The 21362-nt window shown below is 46.9% G+C and overlaps 1 pseudogene; it reads left to right on the top strand.

Moving 5' to 3' along the window:
- Positions 1 to 15378: 15378 nt before the first annotated feature.
- LOC147967372 (uncharacterized) lies at positions 15379 to 16548 on the top strand (annotated as a pseudogene).
- The last annotated feature ends 4814 nt before the right edge of the window (positions 16549 to 21362 follow it).

Raw genomic sequence — 21362 nt, 5'->3', positions numbered from 1 at the left:
CACCACCTTAAGTAATGAAAGATCTCCTCCCCCCCGCAAAAAAAAAAATCTGTGTGTGTGTGTGTGTGGAGGTCATGTGTAAATTCTTCCATTTTCTTAAATAGGTATAGCCCTTCATCATGTTATCCGTAAAATGCTTTGTTTAATATATTTTTAAATGCTCGGCATTTCCCGGTCAGGCTTTACAAAACCTGTCCCAAATACCTGCTCCGGTGTGCGCTACATAGATATACCCACTTATGATAAGAGAGAGAGAGAGCCGGCGACTAGCTTCGTGATTTCCACTGCCCCCCCCCCCCCCCCCCCCCCCACCACCTTCGGTCACCTTTTCAGCTTTCGGAGGTGGAGAAAACAAATGCTCGGAGTACAGTTTGTTTTTCATATTTGTTTGATTTTTCTGTCTTTGACAGCAAAGTCCCGACAATGGAGGAGCGTCGTACAGAATAAAAGTTCCACAGTTCTATCCCCGTCCTGGTGTGGTTGTTGTGCCAATGCAACCTACACCGGGGAGCCTATGGTGTTTTGGCCCCGCAGATCGATGGTTTTCGTTCTACCGGATTATCGTCCGGTACTTCAGCGTATTATTGCGGTGGCGGCGGTGATAGTATTGTCAAACATGCTCTTGCCACTGGATTTGTTTATTCATGTTTTGTGCTCCTGGTCTTTTTTGTCGATAGTACATCCACAAAGCAGCAATTTCACGAATTGTCTTGTAGGGGATGTGTCCTTGGCCACAGTGTGTTCAATGATCTTAGGCTCTCACCCGTTGGGTGGAGCGGCTCATGTAGCTTTTTGAAAGCTTTGAGATTAGTCCAGTTTGTGCAGGTTTGGTCTTCTATTGTTTCTCCGCCAGATGGTTGGAGATAAGTAGACATGCAAGAGACGGACCTAGTTAAATAAATGAATTTTGTGCTAGGAAAAATTCATCAACAATTGACAAGTCATATATGATGCCAGTGGACATCGCAAACCATGTGTGGTGTCGCTGTTGCTCCTTTTTTCTCCTCTTTTCACATTCTTTCTCGTCCACATGTTCCCTATATGGGCGGTGATAGAAATTTCACTCGGTAAGACCAGGGAGTGAACGCTTGGTCTCTAGATTTTCCAGACATGTATTAAGCAAAAGAAATATGTGTCCTCGTGGTATCTTGCGCTATCTGAATCAGTGCATCTATCAAGCATGTACTATTCATCATCCAATTATTCATACGGGTGATGTGTAGTTAAGTGCTTATACACAACTAATATTCATCACGAAATTTAAAAGGAAATATATTCACCAAATTTTATGCGAAGTACTAGTAAATAAAAACTAAACCTCAGCCATGGAAGAGAACAAACCAGACATCGTCAAATCATTAAGCTTTTTCTTTCCCCTCTCGTAAGACGACTGGGGAAAGCCTTCCTCCCCTCGATCTCCACCGGCGAGCCTGTGGATTCGCCTCTTCTCTGCCTATCGCTCCGATGGCCGGTGGTGGGGAGGGGATTTCTGGTGCCCCCCATCGGGCTAGTAGATTGGTAGGGTTTTAGTCCTCATAGGGCGTCGATTGGGTGGATGGAAGCGCTTCTTCTTTGAGGTAGTCTTCCAGCTACGATCCTCCTCAAGTTCGTCCATTCGAACGGATTAGATGGAGCTTCGGTGTAGATTCCTACCAGCTTCTCGGGTGGCAAGGTTAGGGTTTCTAGTCGTGCGTAACAACAGCGATACTTGGTATCAGGTTCTTCTGATCGATTCAATAATTCAACGGAGACGACTGCGTCTTCGGGGCGCTGGTCCTTAATTAGGGGCAGGCGCACGAAGACTTCCCGACTATTATCGACAAGGTCATGCCGGCTCTGGCATGGGAGTGACGACAGGGGCGCGTCGGCGGCTCGTATTGGCGGCGGTAATGATCGTTCGGTGGTATATGGACCTTGATATAATTTTTATTATATTTGAGGTGTTTTGTATTTTTGATGAATCTTTATAATAGATCTGATTCTTCTAGTAGGAGAAAAATAAGACAACAAGTCACACGGGATATCTGCACTTCGCCATCGATCAAGATTTTCGGTATAAATCCATGGATGGAGCCATGGAGGAATACCTACGCTACGCAGCCGGCCAGCAAGGCTTAATATTATCAACTGTCAGAGTTTAGTTACTGCATGCGTTGCTGCCGCGTCTCCCGTTGACGTGGACGGAGACCTCACATGCTGCCAAGCCTAGATGCTGCAGCTTGATTGTTTGACATGGACATGCATGCATGTCCACCTCTAGCGACATGTATGTATACAACTAGCAGTATCAGTTTTGTTTCTTGCATCTACTGTACACACGATGAGTTTTGACCTCTCCTTGTGCTGCAACGCGCACGCAACGTCGATGTTTACAACTAGTACTAGTATCTGTTTTGTATTGCATGTACGGCGCTGCCTTACTTGATTATTAGGAAGAGGTCCTGGTTAATTCGGATATACACAGGGGCACGCAGGTACGGGAGTACGCACCTGCCAAGCTCTGTCCCGACGCTTGATTGCCTCGCGATTTATGAAGTACTTGAATCTCGCATGAGGGCACGATAAGTTTTAATCTTTGAAACTTGCGATTTTTCATATGAAACATTTGATTCTCTCATACGCTCGTACCAAATTTCAGAGTTCAAACTTTAAGGCTTTTTTTGTCGGTTTAGAGAAACGGAAATATGAAAACAAAACTTAATTTGAATTACTTATTCAAAAGATATGAAAGCTAAAAAAATGTGGAGGGGCTGGGGAGGGGGGGGGGGGGCGGGGTTGATTGGAAAAAAAATGAATTATTCAATGGGTTGATGTGGACACTAGCAGCTGCGTACGTACGTGTTCAGACTTCAGACCAAGTAAGCAAGCGGGAAGGATGAGTCCAAAGCAGGCCAAAGCATCTTTGAGACTCGATCACTCTACTTCTTGCACTGTTTAGAGCATCTCCAGCCGTTGGCCTCCCAGGAAGGGCAAAAAATCGTCCCTGGGACGCACCGGCGCTAAACCGCGCACTGGGGGCGTGATGCCCCCCAGTCGCGGCCCCCCATGGGTTTTTAAAATGTTTAAATTCGGTGCAAACACAACGCAAACACGGACGAGTTCTTTCAAATTTAAACATATTTTACAAAAAAAAAACTACCGCGGGCTACCCCCGCCGTCTCCCTCGCCGCCCGCCTCGCTGCCCGCCCACGTGGTTCTACATGCTGAGGAGGCTGTAGAACCGCGTGTAGTCACCATCGTCGTCGTCGTCGTCGTCGTCGCCCCCGCCTACGCCTCCGCCGTCCCTGCTGCATCCCTCCCCCGGTTGGCGCGGCGGGTTGGACGGTCCGGGGGCGTCGTCGTCGTCGCTATCGAGGACGACGACACCGTCCTCGTCCTCGCGCCCACGTTTGCGGGCGGCGATCTCCTCCAGGGCCCGGCGCTGCCGGATCATCTCCTCGCGCAGGTAGTCGTCGCGCGACCACCGCATGGCGTCCTCGTCGGAGAAGCCGCGCCGGGCTATCTCCTCGTACTCCGGGGGAAGGCTGGACTCCACCTTCTCGACGAGGGCGCCGGAGCTGCGGGTGCGCGCGCTGACAGGCGTGTCCTGGGGCTCCGGCTTGACGGGGCGGAGGTGGAGGCAGGGAGAGCCGCCGGACGAGGAGGAGGACACCCCGGTCTCCATGCACCTCGGCGTCCAGGAGCTTCCCCGGCGGCGGCGTGAGGAGGACGGGGGAGCGGGGTACTCGAGGCGTGGCGTGTTGCCGCCCTCGATGTACTCAAGGACGGACTCCAACGTGCGCCCGGGCACGCCCCACCACCGACGCCGACCGGCGGCGTTGAACCTGCCGGACGGCACGACGCCGTTGGTGGCCTCGAGCTGCTCGCCGTGCCGGCGGCGGAAGTACGGCTCCCAGATTGGGCTGTCGGGGACGTACCGGGGCCCCTCCCTCGCCGCACGCGGCAGGGACGAGCGGATGCGTGCGATCTCCGCACGCCGCGCCGCGTCGGTGGGTACCGGGGGCACCGGCACGCCGCCGGCGCTGATCCTCCACGCCCCGGGCACCCGCATGTCCGGTGGGACCAGGTACTCGGCCTCTAAAAGGAGGCGAGCCTCGTCCTCGTGCAGATGACGGTGCCCGAATCCGTTTGCCGCCGCGCCGTCGCCTGGTAAACGCTCGGCCATGGTTTCTCAACTGGTGACGGTGAGAGGAGGAAAGAGGGAGAAATGAGCGCGTCGTCGGTGGATGATCGGGGTGAGTCTCTCCGGCGCGCTTACAGTCGGCTTTTATAGGCGGAGACGCCGCGTGGTAGGCTTGGCCGGCGCGTTACGCGTGGCGTGATTGCGTGGCGGCCGAGGGACGCGTCGCTCAGCCTTCACTGCGCTGCCCGTGAGGCACCAATGGAGGCTGACCGGCCGGCAGCGCGCGGCAGCTTTGGCACTGATTCGCCGCAGGAAACGAGGCGATGAGGACGACGAAGGTGCGAGAAGAGAGTAGAGTCGCTGACGCGGCGGGCCCGCGGCTATTCACCAAAAACGATTCGCCCGGCGCCCCCTAGCGACCCCAGCGCGCCAGGTTCGGATTGGGTCCGTCGACGCCAATTTCAGCCCGAGCCAACGAAAACTGGGCTCTTGAGGACGTGACTGGGCCTATTTTTTGGCGCCGGCGGACGAAAACACGCCTGGGGGCCTTCTTGGGGGCGCGGCTGGAGATGCCCTTAGTCTCAACTTAACTGCATGCACGTGTGCCTCAAAAAAAAAAAATTTGCATGCACGTAACTATCTAAAATAATAAGTAGATTAATCTAGCTCCTGTGTGCTTGGACTGTTACCATGTTTGAAACTCTGCGTCAGCTGATAGATGAGCCGGTGGACGAGGCGCTGAAAGCCAAAAGATAAAGTCGATTGAGTGAGATACCTAGCTCCAATTCACATTATAATAATGGACTAGGGGACAACGTACTATTCTATTTGGCTGACTTATTAATTCCATACATACGCACACTAGTTGCGTATGAGCATATCCATGCTGGATTGATGACAACACAAAAAAAATGATTTTTCTCGCTTGGTTGGCCAAGAGAGGTTGGCCCAATTACGGCATGCCCGTTATGCAAGCAGGGGCTTAGGACTGTTCACTAACTTTTCTTCAAGTGTCGGCTCATCATTAGACTCTGAGAAATGATCAAAGTTTGGCTTCAACTCAAGAGCATTGACACCTCTACTTGGCACCTGATGTGGTGGGCTGACCTATCCGACAAAGGCATCCTGAGTAGAATGGCTTTCGCTTTCTTCACTATGCTCACCCCGTGAGCAATTTGAAATAAAAGAAATGCCCGTGTCTTCCAACAAAAGAATGCCTGCCGATGGTTCTTCTCTCCGGCATAAAAAAATAAAGCATTTACTTGGGTCGCCGCGAGGGCTAAGAAATTGAAAGCAATCAACACCACCGAGAGTACAAACATTCGTTTTTATGAGCTGTTGACACACAAACTTAAAGAAAGGAGTTTCGACCGCTCCGTGAGCTGCAACGAGCACGCAACGTCGAAGTAATAATAATCGTCTGACCAATTACGTACGGCATTTTCTTACTTAACTGGGAAGAGGTCCTAGGGTATACTATGAATCAGTCAGCAGAAGGGGTAAATGCATGGGTGATGTGAGCTCGTGTGGACACCGACTGAAGGGCCGCTGCGTGCGTGTTGAGACCAAGCAAGAAAGCGGGAGGGAAGATGCATGAGTCCAAAACGGGTTAAAAGTTAGCAGTGCTGCATTCATCTTCATATGGAGACATACGTACTTGAGCATGTATTTCCGCAGTGCTCATGCGGTATCAACTCATATGGAGACAGGCCACATGGCTGAATGCAAAATTGACAAATTTGACCTCAGAGTGAAAGTATTTCACAAACTAAACTGATTTTTAAAGTATTTCACGTCGCTGACTCTTTTGTGCAGCACCCGACAGCAAGGCGTTGCACTCTACTGTGCAACTCCTTACAGCTAGGCGCTATATAGTGTAGTGCAACTCCTTACAGTTAGGCGCTGCACAGATGTGGCGCCTGAGTCTTAGGCGCTGCACAAGAGCGCCTTACTGTCAGGCGCTGCATATTAGGGATCAATTGGATGAAATACTTTCAAAAACAGTTTAGTTTGTAATATAGTTTCGGCCTAAGGTCAAATTTGTGCCTTTTGCCCACGCTAGATATGCTATATCCACTAGGTAGGAAGTGCGCCTTGCCGCACCCAGCAGCGATGCTGCCGGGTATGATCATATCCAATCCGGTAATATAGTCATAGGAGCATTGCAAATATAAAAAATAACCAATAATATTGATTAAGTACAGTGTCATACACCAAATCATTATCTATGAATAAGATATGAAATTTAAGACGGGTTTTAGACATGGATAACATATTGGATAAAATATATTAACAAATAGGATGAACAGTTCATATATAAGCATCCTCAGAAAAAGAATTCTGGTTTATGACGTTGGAAGTCACATTAAAATTTATCTGAAAATGAGCAGATGTGCCAAGTCAAAGAAGAACAGTACAAAGGATACATTGAGCTTATACAAGCATACGAAGGCAGGCTATGTAGACATAATCGACATCATCGATATAATAGTTCATAGATTCAGATATAGGCCAGATATGTTCTCCTTATAGAGACCACAGTAAATACATAGTACGTGACTTAATTGTCTCATCTTGATCTATTTTCATACTGTATGGTAGGCAAAAGATACTACTCGGCGTACATAAAGACCTTGATCGTCGTCGTGCCTTCATGTTGCCTTTGACTTAATCAAATGCCTGCAAAGAAGCAACAAGGACAACGGCAGTGGCGGCGGCGATTTTAAGCAGTCACCAGCGCAGACAGGGAGGCCTCTACCAGCGTTGTGTCCGGCGGTGTTTCCCTTTTGGGCTGCCTCGATGCCATGGTCCTCACTGGTCACTGCAGAGTAGTGGCATAAGCGACGGCCTATACAACCCTTCCAGCGATAGCGGCGGGCGAACCGGCAGGAGACATAGCGGCAACCAACAAACCAAGACGATGTGAGGGGCGGCCAGAGAGAGACAGCATGGTGGCGACCTGCAAGTATATGATTTCTCGTTAGTAAATATCATATCGCATTCTCTTTAGCATGTACTTATAAGAACGGAAGTGACATTGAATGTAGTAGGTAATGATCATTGTCTTAAAGCGAAAATGACTGTAGAGATGTAATTCTTCTAAAAAATAATAGCTATAGATACATAATTGTCCATGTCGCACCCATCTCTACATGACAAAAGAAATAGCAATACTAACATTTTGCAATCTGGGATATTAATGCAGAACATCATTCACAAAAAGGGAGTTGAGCAACAGGAAAAGGGGAGGGGCACAGTTTCAAGTCAGACCTTTAATTTTCAGAGTTGATAGGCTTGAGATATAGTTTTGGAGAACCTGAGGATTGTAGACCACCTAATCTTCAATCAGGTATCATTGTTATCATTGATAGACGCATAATAATTGTTCTGCCATAATGCTGCGACGGAAAATAAAGATATTCTTAAAAAGAATGCTCCAAGGTTTAGAATATGGCATCAAATCTCATGACTTGTAAACTTCAAAATTATATAGCAAATGAGTACAAGAAGAAAGATAAATCAACATCTGAAAGCAACCGTAGTAACATATCCTTGTGAAACGACCACTATTTCCACACTTCTTTTTAGCCTACACATATGATTCAGGATGGCAACTTATTCTGCTAGTGCAAGCTCCATAGCGCAGTTTAGTTAGATATTTGGGCTGCATGATGATTAGACAATGCCAAAAGGAGCTTGAATTTTAATGCTAGTATTATACTGCATAGATAACATATCTTCAGTCTGCCATGATTATCACAGAACATCATGAAAAGGTGAGTTTACATGAGAAACTAACCCATCGGTAGATCTTACCTAAGATGTCTTGTACAATGATAACCAGCTATCAAGGCCAATCTCAAAACTGTTGTGACAGAAAAAAACAGAAATGATTGAAGTATAAGCTTTACAATTGCACTGTAATAGAGAATTTCATCGGCGGGTAAGAACAATGAAATATGTAAACAAAAAGAAAATGCATCATGGGAAACTAAAATGTCTCCTCTCACAATTTCAAACCAAATAAGATACACGTAGCAGTGGGTGCAGATCGGGATCGCGCCTTGGTGCGAGGGTGCCGGTCCAAACGCCAGGTTTAGCATATGCATTCCCACTGTATGCAGCGTACAAAGAATAATGAAGTCCAAAGGAAGTATCCATGCACATACATGCAACCAAACAGGAAAAAAACTTTATTATGACACACGACTATTTCAATAATCAACAAACAGTGCGTTATCCAAGAATGCACCATTATTGATCTATAACATCTACTTCAACAGGCAAGATTTTTCTACCACAGAAGAGCCGCACCAGGCTCACCTTCATATTTTTCTACCACAGAAGAGCCGCACCGGGCTCACCTTCATATTTCTTGAACAGCGTCACAACAAACGTAGCAACCACCAGTTCTTTCTTGCCCAGTTCAATAACTTCATCGGCAGCAAATGCCAAGGCAATCTGATCCCAGAGCACCACACTGGTTTGCTTGATCTATAAACAGCAAAGTATAAATAAGACTGTTATGACAAAGGAAAGGTGATACAGCCATAAATATCAGTACACACATGTGAGGTTCTTGACATATATGAGCCTCTTAGTCGATGGTTCAGCCCTGCTTGCACTATGGTACTGAACAGCCTCTTATACACCACAAATGAGCCAGAACACGTTTACACGAATAAACCAAAAAAATTACTATATATGGTAAACAGCACTATAGAAAGGCATAGGCAGATGAACGGGTGGTAGGGAAATACCTGTGAACTTTTCAGGCATATCAGTTGGGCAAGGGAGCAGAGCCAACGGAGTTAAAGCATACAGAACAGGAAATCTGGCTCAATGTCAGGCCTTATGAAATCAGTACTGAACGAAGTGATCTTGATCATGCAATATCCCCTGAACAGGCCTGAATAGATACTTCCTTAACAACAATCCACAACTACAAAACCAAGAAAAAACTTAGTAATTCTATCAGGCATGAATGAATAGCAAAAAGGGAACAGGACAGAGAGATACACACATAGAGCGTGAGGCATGAGATATCACAATAGCACCCCATGTTCAACAACTTGCAGCTCTGGCTTGCCGCTCAGCCGAGGGACACAGCACCCAACGCTCACTGCATCCACGACTCTGTTGGTTCACTATATGGAGCAGCAGAAAAAGGGGGTCAGAACTGTGCGCATGGACATCTGTGAGACATGAACCTGGGATGCAGTACATGAGTGCACGCACAACGCGAGTACAAAGGCTGATGACCCCAGTAGAGCAGCGGCATGAGCCGCGACCTGCGCTTCTCCAGTCGACGGAGACAGCACCCATCAGCGCTATCGTGCTTGACCACCACGCACAAGATGTCGCTACAGTTCACCTCCGAGAGAGCCCGGGAGAAGGCGCCGAGGCCATAGGGAGGTGGCGCCTCGAATCAAACACATTAAAAAAGGATCCGCTCATGAACGATAAGTCACTCTAATGTGCTATTGCCACAAAAATAGACTACATTTTTAAAAAAATTAGAACCGGGCTTTATACCCCTTTCCATTGCAACGAACGGAAATACAACCAGTTCAAGCTAGAAAAACAGGAGGGGGGGAGAGGCATAGCGAGTTCTAGCACTACCAGGAAACCCACTATACTCGCTCGCCGTCGAAACGAGTATCATGGGGCGAAAACCTGGGTAGCACAGCATAACACCTAACCTATTACATTCTCAAAAGATCAGATCAAAATAACAAAACACACAGTCGCACGAAACTCGAAGGGGGAAACAGTATTGGGATCGCACGCCCGTCATCTCCTCATCCAGCACACCTCCAGAGAGCATCAGGCACCTTGGATTGGTTTCTTGACAGCACCACACATCTTCATCAACTGCATCGTCCCAGTCCTGATCATCTCAGCTCCAGCGCGAAGATCCCTAGCGTCCTCTCCTTGTTGAAGCCCTGTCCAATATAAAAGAAAGGAACATAGAGAAAACACAATCTCAAAAGGAGTCTTAATTTGTTTCTTTTCAAAAGTAGCTCGATTGCGTGCCAACCAAATGGCCCAACATACGGCCGCTAGTCCCACCGTATGAAACTTTTGCTTCCCAGGAAGGAATTTGTGGCACCACACAAAGTATTGCCAGTAATTCGACGGGCATCTATCGGTGCCAAGAGCTACTCCAATGGATCGCCAAACAATTCTGGCCACGGGAAAAGTAAAGAACAAGTGCTTCACCGTTTCCACCTGTTTGCAGAAAGAGCAACAGGGATTCCCTGTCCATTTTCTTTTGCTCATCACTTGTCTAGTAAGGACTGCATCTTGCGACATTTGCCACAGAAAGATCTTGATTTTAAGAGGGATCTTGGCTTTCCAAATCTATCTATAATGGCATCCACTCAGGGGTTTCTCCAGTATCTTATATACTGACTTAGTGGTGAACTTACCATTCTGGTTGAGTCCCCAGAAAATACGATCATCCCTCTCAGTAAGGGGGATTTTATTGAGCACAGCACGCATATCTTCCCATTGCTTGGATAATTCAGGGGTAAGCCTACGTCTGAACATAGAGGTGTTGTCAAGCCTATCTTTTCGGTCCAGGGTGCTTGTTGGGTAGTTGCAGATTTCAAACAAGCGCGGATACTGATCTTGAAATGGGGTCAGCCCATTTATCGGATCTTTCCACAACCTGATCAAGTTCCCAGCCCCAGTCTCAATCTTTCTGCCCATCATATATATATCTTTAATCTTGAGCAAAGCTTTCCAACAGGGCGAGTCAGAGAATTTGGGGGAAACTTCAGCAACAGAGGTGTTGCGAAGATATCTGGCCCGGACTATATCCTGCCATAGCCCGTTTTGTGTCTCTAATTTCCACCACCATTTGACCATGAGACTAATATTTTGCTTTCTAAGATCTTTAATACCTAAACCCCCTTTATCTTTGGATCTACATATCTTGCTCCATTTAACAAGATAGTATCTCCTATTTTTGTTGCACCCTTGCCAGAAGAACCTACGTCTGTGTTTGTCTAGTCTCTCTATGAAAGTCTTATTCATGAGCCACATAGACATGTGGTAGAGAGATATCTGTGTGACAACAGAATCAAGCAAAGTGTGCCTCCCTCCTATTGAGGCAGCGTTGCCGTTCCAGGCCTCGAACCTCTTGAGGTACTTACCAACAATAAACTCCCAATCGGAAGATTTTAGATTAGTATAGCTCACAGGCATTCCCAAGTATTTGAGCGGGAAGCTGCCAACCTCACAGTTGAAGATTTCTGCATATTTTTTCACCGTATTTTCATCTCCACCCACAGTGAGGATCTCACTTTTCTGAAAGTTAACTTTCAGGCCAGACATCATTTCAAACATATATAGCAGCAACTTCAGGTTGACAACCTTATCAGCATCATCCTCGATACAAATGATTGTATCATCTGCATATTGCAGGACCGCCACCCCATCAGGGATGAGGTCTGCAGCCAAGCCCACAATTAGTTTGTTCTTTTGGGCATTTTTGATCATTTTAGTGAGGCATTCAACTGCTAGGTTGAACAGGAAAGGAGAGTGTGGGTCCCCCTGCCTAACTCCTTTTTTGCTTTGAAAATACGGCCCAACACTACCATTTAGTTTGATGCTCACCGTCCCATTGTGCAGTATCTTTTCAATCCAACCACACCAGGTTTTGTCAAAGCCCCGCATCTTGTGGCATTCTAGGAGAAAGTCCCAATTCACCTTATCATAGGCTTTTTCAAAGTCCAACTTAAGGACAATTCCCACTTTCTTCTTAACATAAGTGTAATTGAGAATTTCATGAAGGTACAGGACCCCGTCCATGATGTTTCTCCCTTTTACAAAGGCGTTTTGAGTAGTACTAATGAGTTTGTTCGCATAAATGGCAACTCTACGGTCAAGAACTTTGGTGATCAACTTATATGGGCATCTCAACAAGCAGATAGGCCTGTATTGTTGGATTTCCTCAGCTTCAGAAACCTTAGGGAGTAGAGTAATAACTCCATAGTTAAGCCGTTGAACATCCAGTGTCCCTTGGTGGAAAGCTTTAAAAAGGGCCATAATGTCATTTTTGACTATATCCCAGCACACCTGATAGAACTCAGCAGGAATATTATCGGGTCCAGGGGCTCTATTAGGAGCCATGTCGAAAAGAGCCTCTTTGACCTCTTGTTCTGTAAATTCTCGACAAAGATCTTTATTATCTTTTTCGTCTAATTTCTCTTCAGGGGACCAGGTTCCCGGGTCGAGATGAACCCGGTTACCAGGGGCTGGTCCAAACAGTTCTTTGTAGAACTCAGTGGCGTGTGCAATCAAATTGTCCATGCCTTCAATCAATGTCTCTCCCACTTTAAGTGATTGGACTGTATTTTTACATTTCCGCCCATTAGCAATTTTATGATAATAGTCAGTGTTCAGGTCTCCTTTGAGCAGCCAGTGCTCGTGGGACTGCTGAAGCCAAAATATTTCCTCATTAACCAGGAGCTCATAGAGCTTAGCGTTGATGTCCATTTTTCTACTATACAAGTCAGGAGGCAACGTATCTTCTTCCTCCAGTTTCTTAAGCATAGCTAGTTCCATACGTAATTCTTCTTTCTTTTTCTTATCATGCCCAAACTTATTCGAGCCCCAACCTTTAAAATAAGTTTTGATTCTTTTCAGCTTGATGTTCAGGATATCAATTGGATCTGATGAAGCTACTTTCCTAGCCCAAATTCTCCTCACAGTGGGCATGAACTTGTCATCATTGATCCAGGACAGGTTGAAACGAAATTCGCGGGGTTTCGGGGCATCGCGCCCCTCTTCCCCGGAGGACAACAGGAGTGGGTTATGATCAGACAGCTCCCGAACTAGTTTCCTCACTGAGACCAATGGGAAAATATCTTCCCAACATTCAGACATAAGGATTCGGTCTAGTTTTTCCAGCGTGGGATGAGTCTGGTTGTTAGTCCAAGTATACTTCCCCCCATTGATGTGGATCTCCCTAAGAGTTAATGTATTGATTATGGAGTTAAATAGGCCAGTGGCTTTATTGTTCACCATCTTTTTATTCTTCTCTCCCGAATGTCTCAGGATATTAAAATCCCCCCCCCCCACAATGTAGGGTATGGTCATGCCACTACAAAAGGATGCTAGCTCCACCAGGAATTCATTTTTGAATTCATCATGCGCCGATCCATAAACGACCAGTAGCCCCCATTGATTTTTCTTCTTTTTGTCAAACAACACTAGTTGTAGAACATATTTGCCCTTAGCACAGGATACTATGTCAAAAGTATCTTTCTTCGTACCACATAAAATGCCCCCAGATTTGCCCATAAAGGGCACCCAGTTCCACTGGAATATGTCAAAGGGGTCAATTCTTCTCAAACACTTTGGTGTGAATTCTTTTTTGTAGTTTCTTGTAGACCCAGAAAGTCAAGGGAATGGTCAGTAATCATGTCTGAGAGGCAGGTGGCCATCCCTTTCTTGCCTACCCCTCGACAGTTCCAAATGAGGCCTCTCATTTGGAACGTTTTTTGTGGAATTTGGCTCTAGTAACCCTACCAGGAGACGGGGCAGGGTTACATAACAATTCTTTCTCAGTGTTGTTTCTTTTCTGACTCCTAGTCACAGGCCTAGAAATTTTGATATTGGATTTATTATGTTTTTTCTTCTTAGGTTTCACAGAAGAAATACGCTCAAAAATATGCTCTTCCTGGTCTAGCCACTCTAATATCACAGGGGTATTCCTGCCTAAGCCATTTGTCACAATCATGTTATCCTGCTCTTTATCATCATTATTATCTTTTTTTATCATCTAATTCTTTTTGGGCGCACTCAAGCTCTCTAATAATGTCAACAACAACGAAATCATCATTGGGTATTTCTACCCCTATCTTATGAGCTCTACTAATTAACTCATAATCAAAAAGCACATCAAATGAATTTTTGGAGGTAGGAATATTATTACCTTCCAGATTCCTCTTACTAGCCATTTTTTGGCCTTATCCTCCACCTTGTCCTGCATTCCAGAAAGGTTACGCTTGCTGAATCTCAGCGGGGCTTCAGTTGCTAGTGGAGGAGTGAGAATGATCTCTTCAGTGTTTTCAGGGGACGGGAGTTGTACCACATAGCTGCACGAAGTCTTGATCCCAGGGTCCACCTCACCAGTTACCTCCACAATCTGAGAATGGTTAGAAGCAGCCTGACGGGGCTAAGCAAAATTATTATGTATGGCTCTCTTCACCTGAATGACTTGAGCAGTTTTCTCCATGACAACAGGATTCCTGGGGACAATCCAGTTGGAGGAATCTCCCTTGCCATCCTTCATTTTCTCCTCAATTTCTCTCTATAATGTTTCAATGCGCAGGGAATTGTCCCCATCACTTTCAGTAGAGGGAGATCCCTCCTTATCATCGTATAGCAGGCGACAGGCCTTGCCACCACGGTAAGAGCCCCCAGTATTGCCATGCCCAGCAGACTCAGGCTGCGGCATCCCTTTTTCTTGTTCAGTACGTTTTCTCTTGGGGGTCTGGTCTGGCTTGGTCCTTTCATCAGGAATAGGATCAATGGTTTCTGTGTCCACAGGATTTTTAACCAAAACCTCCTCAACCTCATATGTAAACCTGTAGAAACGTCCTGCAAGCACCCCTTCAGCAGTGGCAGGGAGTTGAGCTATCGATCTACAACCGATTTTAGCTCTGACAGAGGATGGGCGGTTTATGGTAGACATATCAACTTCCAGAGTAATTCCAACAAGGCCTCCCACATAAGCTACAGTTTTATCACATCTCTTGTTAGGTGGAATTTTTCCGATCTTAACCCAAGCAATCTCTAACAGTCCCTCAGAATCAATTCCTCAGACCAAGGAGAAAACTTGACACTGACCCCACACTTTTTCAGTTTAATATTTTCAACAAAAAGAGCTCTGTCAACCTCTCTAGGGTTCGCATTCTCATGACAATCTTTTGTGGAGCAAAGAATCTAGCAGAGCATCGCCATCCCTGGCCAACGTAAACACTCAACTCATGTTCAATATCTTTGGTCTGAGCAGAGCCATCAGTAATGGTAACAACAATGTTGAAAATGTTATCCCTACTCTGCCTATCCACGCTGTAATCAGGAATGTAAAAGAAGCCCTGACCCTTAGTTTGAAAAGCACACATCACAGGTGTGTAATCCCAAGGAAAGAACTCATTGCAGACAAAGGACAGGTGACCTCTCTTTTTACATCTATCACAAAGAGCCTGAGGACACCTAACAGTGAAATGCCCAGGAAGATGGCAGATCTGACAAGCATCACAAGGAGGAACGATAGTACCAGAGGAGGAGTACTCGCGATTAGCAGCAGTGGCAGTGTTCTTCTTGAAGGCGTGGTGAGCCTTGTCGCTTCCGGCATCACCACCACGCAGCTCCTGGCGGTGGGGAGGAGGTGTCTGCTGCCCATCTGTCGTCGCCGGCACCTGAGACTCCTGCGGGTCGCCACCATCCCCATCCCATCTGGATTGCCGGGTTCGGTTCGCCTGCAGGGCGCCGGCCGCCTCATCCCACTTGTCGTTGGTGGTGGAGGAGCTTCCCATCTCCGTCTTGCGCTTCCAGACGTGAGAATCGAAGCCGCGGCCACGGCCATGGTCGAAATGCCCAGCGCCGCGCCCATGGCGGCGCGCACCAAATCCGTCCCCTCTCATCTCAACAGGTGGCTTCTCTTTGGATCTAGCAGCAGGATTCGCGGAAGAACTCGTAGGTGGCTTCTCTTTGGATCTAGCAAGGGGATTTGTGGGGGATTGAGAGGCAACTACTTGGGCAAAAGAACGCAGATCGCCATGGATTTTGCCCTCCCACCAAGAAAAGCTAGGACGAACCCTAGATCTGGCGAGAGGCGAAGCGCTCCAGAAGTGGGCGAGCCCCTCGTCGAGATCCAAAATGGGGGAAGGAGTAGCAGCCGCAATATTTATACCCGCGGTGCCCCCGGAAACCCTAGCTCCATCGCTCTCATGGCGGTTGGATCTCCCCTCGCCTACGTGTCGCGCATCCGTCCCATGGCGGACCGGTCCGCGCCCCAGAACCCCTGGTCCATCTGTCACACGTGACGCTCGGCGGTGCATGTCCCTATCCGCACGAACGCTCCCGTGCATCGCGAGCCCACGCGGTGAACCACGTGGCAGTGCATCCCCGCCGGAGATTCCTCCGTTCGCCGGAGATCTGTCATGAACCCTAACAAAGTGGCAGGGAAAGGCGACGATGTCCCCGATATCGATCCACTCACCAGGGCGTAGGTATCGTGCATCCACCGTGTACCCCTTAGTATCGAGCAACACGATCCGGAGCGCCTCCCTGCGCAGCCAGAGCTCGCCGTCGTCGAGCGTGACGTGACGAGCGGTCGCCAGATCCGCCGCGAAGCGAACCCTCCAGCGTACGTCGCCAGCCATCGTCAACTACATTTAAATTAAAATGGGGCTACCTTATGTTAAATGTCTACTCCTCAGATGGAATTAATAGGAGTATTTGTCTAGATGGTAAATTGATTAAGTTAAATGTCTACTCTAGTGGAGCAGTTTTGAGCCACTAACTGAAAATGTTCAGGTTCTAAAAATGTCCAGGTTTGGACTTGTAGTTGTACTTTACAATTCAAGACAACATGGATCTGAGCAGCAACAGAAAAATAGAACAACAGAAAAACAGGGCACCACAGAGCTCTGCAAACTGAAAATTATACAGGCTGTCTCATACAGTAAAATTATGGAGTCGGATAAGACCTTCTTGTGTTACTGTCTTTCAGAAACGACAGTACAAGCTAAACCCTGGACAGTAAAATGTTTGGACCCGACACCCTCGCGTCAAGACAGTAACACAAAATATGTAACAACTTTAAATACAAATAAAAATGATCAGGGTTCAATGCATAGTGGGCTCAGATTCGCCTTTCCTCGATCATATAACCTACCAACATCATCTCTTATCACCAGATCAATCTGTTTATACAGTAGAGCTGCATTGGTTATCACTCAACAAGAATGACCATCCAAGGACAACAACAAGTATCACATGATCAAAAAGGATTCTAGAGATAAGAGGGAGGATCCAACTTGATACCCACAGGTGCCTCGATTGCTCAAAGGCACACTATTTCCAGCCAAGGTAATCATCATTGCCCAAGCACGAACACCACTTGAGAATAAATAAGCAACATCATATAACCTACGACGGCGTAGAAAGGGGCTAGGGTTAGGGAAAGTGGGGAGCAAAGAGGCGGCGCGAGGGCAAGCGGAGGCGGCGGCGCGAGGGCGAGCGGTGGTGGCATGCGAGGCAGAGGAGATCGAGAAAGAGAGAGGAGGAGGTGGGACGAGCGAATGTGAAGGAGCGACGGCTAGGTCACACCTATGTGGAGATTGGATATTTTTCCAACCATGGGAAATGACAAAAATGCCCTCCGCAGCTATCTAGTTTTACACGTGGTGGAAAGCCTACAGTCGTGCGTTGTTGCAATTGGAATTTTATCTAACGGCTCATGACGATCTAGTAAATATTCGATGTCTCACGTGAGCCGAACCCGAGATCCGACGGCCGGAAACACATCAGAAAACCGATCAGACGGCTGAGAGTCGCTAAACTCTGAGAGCGTCCGGTGCTCCCTCCGTTTCTTGAGCTATGAGGATTCAGGGTTCATTGCATAGTGGGCTCAGATTCACCTTTCCTCGATCATATAACCTACCCTCGTCATCTCTTGTCACCAGATCAATCTGTTTATACAGTGGAGATGCCCTGGTTATCACACAACAAGAATGACCATCCAAGGACAACAACAAGTATCACAGGATCAAAAAGGATTCTAGAGACAAGAGGGAGGATCCAACTTGATACCCACAGGTGCCTCGATTGCTCAAATGTACACTATTTCCAGCCAAGGTAATCATCATTGCCCAAGCACGAACACCACTTGAGAATAAATAAGCAACATCATATAACCTATGGCGGCGTAGAAAGGGGCTAGGGTTAGGGAAGTCGGGAGCAAAGAGGCGGCGCGAGGGCAAGTGGAGGCGGCAGCGGCGCGAGGGCGAGCGGTGGCGGCGTGCGAGGCAGAGGAGATCGAGAGAGGGAGAGGAGGTGGGACCAGCGAATGTGGAGGAGCGGCGGCTAGGTCACACCCATGTGGCGATTGGATATTTTTCCAACCATGGGAAATGACGAAAATTCCCTCCGCAGCCATCTAGTTTTACACGCGGTGGCAAGCCTACAGTCGCGGGAATTTTATCTAACGGCTCACGACGATCTGGTAAATATCGGACGTCTCGCGTGAGCCGAACCCGCGATCCGACGGCCATTACGCGTCAGGGAGCTCGATCCAACGGTCCAGAATCCAAACGAACGTGAGAGCTTCATTTTGTTTCAGACTCTAACAAGGGGATGCTAAACAATGAGAGCGTCCGGTGCTCCCTCCGTTTCTTGAGCTCTGAGGATTCAGGGTTCATTGCATAGTGGGCTCAGATTCACCTTTCCTCGATCATATAACCTACCCCTGTCATCTCTTGTCACCAGATCAATCTGTTTATACAGTGGAGCTGCCCTGGTTATCACACAACAAGAATGACCATCCAAGGACAACAACAAGTATCACATGATCAAAAAGGATTCTAGAGACAAGAGGGATGATCCAACCTGATACGCATAGGTGCCACGATTGCTCAAAGGCACACTTATTTCAGCCACGATTAATCATCATCGCCCTAGCACGAACGCCACTGATCAATCTAGCAAATCCAGGAGCATAGCTATAGGACCAGGGCATCCACATGTAAACCAGAGCATCACATGAGCTCCTATGATAGCAACTAAACATGAACAGCAGCCTGGAAACCATAAAATGGCATGGATCCACAATTACAGAGCTCAAGTAGGAACCGATGCATGAGTAGGGCATAGAGAATCAACCAGACGAGCAGCACATCAATATAGCCATGGCCATGTCCCATACAGTAGCCGAAGTAGAGGAGCAGGAGGAAGATGGACCTCACCGAGGCAGGTTGTAGCCGAGGCAGTACTCAGTGCGCGCCGGGGTTGCGCCTGAACGCCGGCCAACCGGCGAGGAACCGCGTCGGAGTTGCGCCTTGCACCGCCTGGCCAACGAGCACGAGTGCATCAAACAACCTGTGTAAGAAAGGCATCGTTGTTTATCAGAAACAATTATTTAAGAATTACTATTTAGCAGAAATGCATTTTTTAGCACCAAGATATACACAGGAAAAATACATGAGCAGATCCTTCCATCAAAGGTCACAGAAAACAACAATATGAAATCAATATGTTAGTTAGAAAATGTTTTGGTAGAACATATTCAGAACATCCATGTGCCGTAAAAAAGGAACTTGACCTTGCTGCAACCATCTCTGAACCTGACACTACAGTCTGAACCAAGGAAAAGGAATAACAATGCAACTTTCTAGTCCTTACTGCTTTTCTTGTGAGCGAATGCATAATAATTCAGAGGTGGCACCATACAGAACAAAAACAAAATGGCTCCAATGAAGCAAGTATTGACCAAATAAACATATAAAGAGTTAGATAAACAACTGAACGCCACCAAGGCGTATAAAATTAAGAGGACGTTAGATATGCAATAACCCACGCGCACTGGAGGTCAGCAAAAATCTATTTATACAATCATGTAAGCATCATATCACTCCTAACCAAACCCACTCATATTTTCCATTTCCTCTTCTAAATCATGTCAGGTCAAAACAGATATACAGCTAGAAGCGAAGACTGGATAAGAGGGAACAAACCTTGAGGCTGAACCCACTCGAGTAGTCCGATAAGGGGCAAATAATCAAAAACATCTAAACTGGCATCAGAGTGGTCCAATAAGGCCCAAATCCTCAGGCTCGGCGGTAGCATCCAGATTGGTGAGGCATCACTAATCTAGCTCCAAATCCAAGACCATGGCGGTGGCAGAATCCAAGATGCTTTGCAAAGTGCTCACAGAAACCCGACGATTTATCTTTGGTCTTCTAAGCCATGTTGATGAATTATATACAAGTAACATGCACTCGACTTACATAATGACTAACACCACTGAGCAAAGAACTGGGGTGTAGGTGATGTGTACCTGATCAGAGTAGTCTTGCCTACACCAGGAGGTCCAATCACCAATATGGAGCCGCTTCCCGCCACCAGATCATGGATCATTTCCGCGCTGCCAGATAAGGACAAATCAGGTACCAGACAAAATAAAAAAGGCAACAAAAACCTAGGAATCTAGGCAGACCGCAACAAAAAACTCCTAGGAATCTAATCATATCCAAGCACATAATGCATCCAACCACCAAATTAAGAAAGGCAACAAAAATCTGCCACGAAAATATGCACGAGGCCGAGTCTCCTGCAAAGCAACAACAAATACCAGGGATCCAAGCAGACCCGGGCACCTAATCCATCCAAAGGAACCCGACCAGATCCAGGATGGAGCAGCCAATGCATCCAAAAAAATAACCAGATTTGAGCCGCCAATACATCCAAAAAGCTACTGGAGCCGCACATAACAACAAGTAATTTAATCATATCCAAGCACCTAATGCATCCAACCACCAAATTAAGAAAGGCAAAAAAAAATCTGCCACGAAAATATGCACGAGGCCGAGTCTCCCACAAAGCAACAACAAATACCAGGGGTCCAAGCAGACCCGAGCACCTAATCCATCCAAAGGAACCCGACCAGATCCAGGATGGAGCAGCCAATGCATCCAAAAAAAGTAACCAGATTTGAGCAGCCAATACATCCAAAAAGCTACTAGAGCCGCACATAACAACAAGTAATCTACATATATTCGCTCTGCTAGACAGGAAGGAAAGGAAGAGCTCACCAACCAGGAACCTTGCAACCTCTCGACACGGCAGCAGACAGCGGGCCGACCAAAGCCTCAACAAACAGAACAAACAACATCCACAACGGACCTGCAATGATAAATTCAACACAAAATCAATGGAAACACAAAAACCTAGAACTGAAAGAGAAGACCGGCATCTCTATCAATTGCTTCCTCTGAATCCCTACCTATCAGCTGCCTCCTCTGAATGAACAAATGCAACGGGCTTAACCCTAAAAGTAAGAGGTTCCTCTGTATTATGTGTTGTGTTATGAATCAACTAAGCAAGGAAGTAATAGTGCAATGAGATATTGTCCTTTTAGCAAGGAAAATATTGTCCTTATTAGGGGCATGGAAATTGAATCTAGTGAATACTTTAGTTCCTAGTGCATGAATAAAAACAG

The sequence above is a fragment of the Triticum urartu genome, chromosome 5A (genome assembly GCF_056163025.1).
Source record: "Triticum urartu cultivar PI428250 chromosome 5A, HENAU_Tu73, whole genome shotgun sequence".
NCBI lineage: Eukaryota > Viridiplantae > Streptophyta > Magnoliopsida > Poales > Poaceae > Triticum > Triticum urartu.
This window is presented reverse-complemented; position numbering and strand designations above follow the sequence as displayed.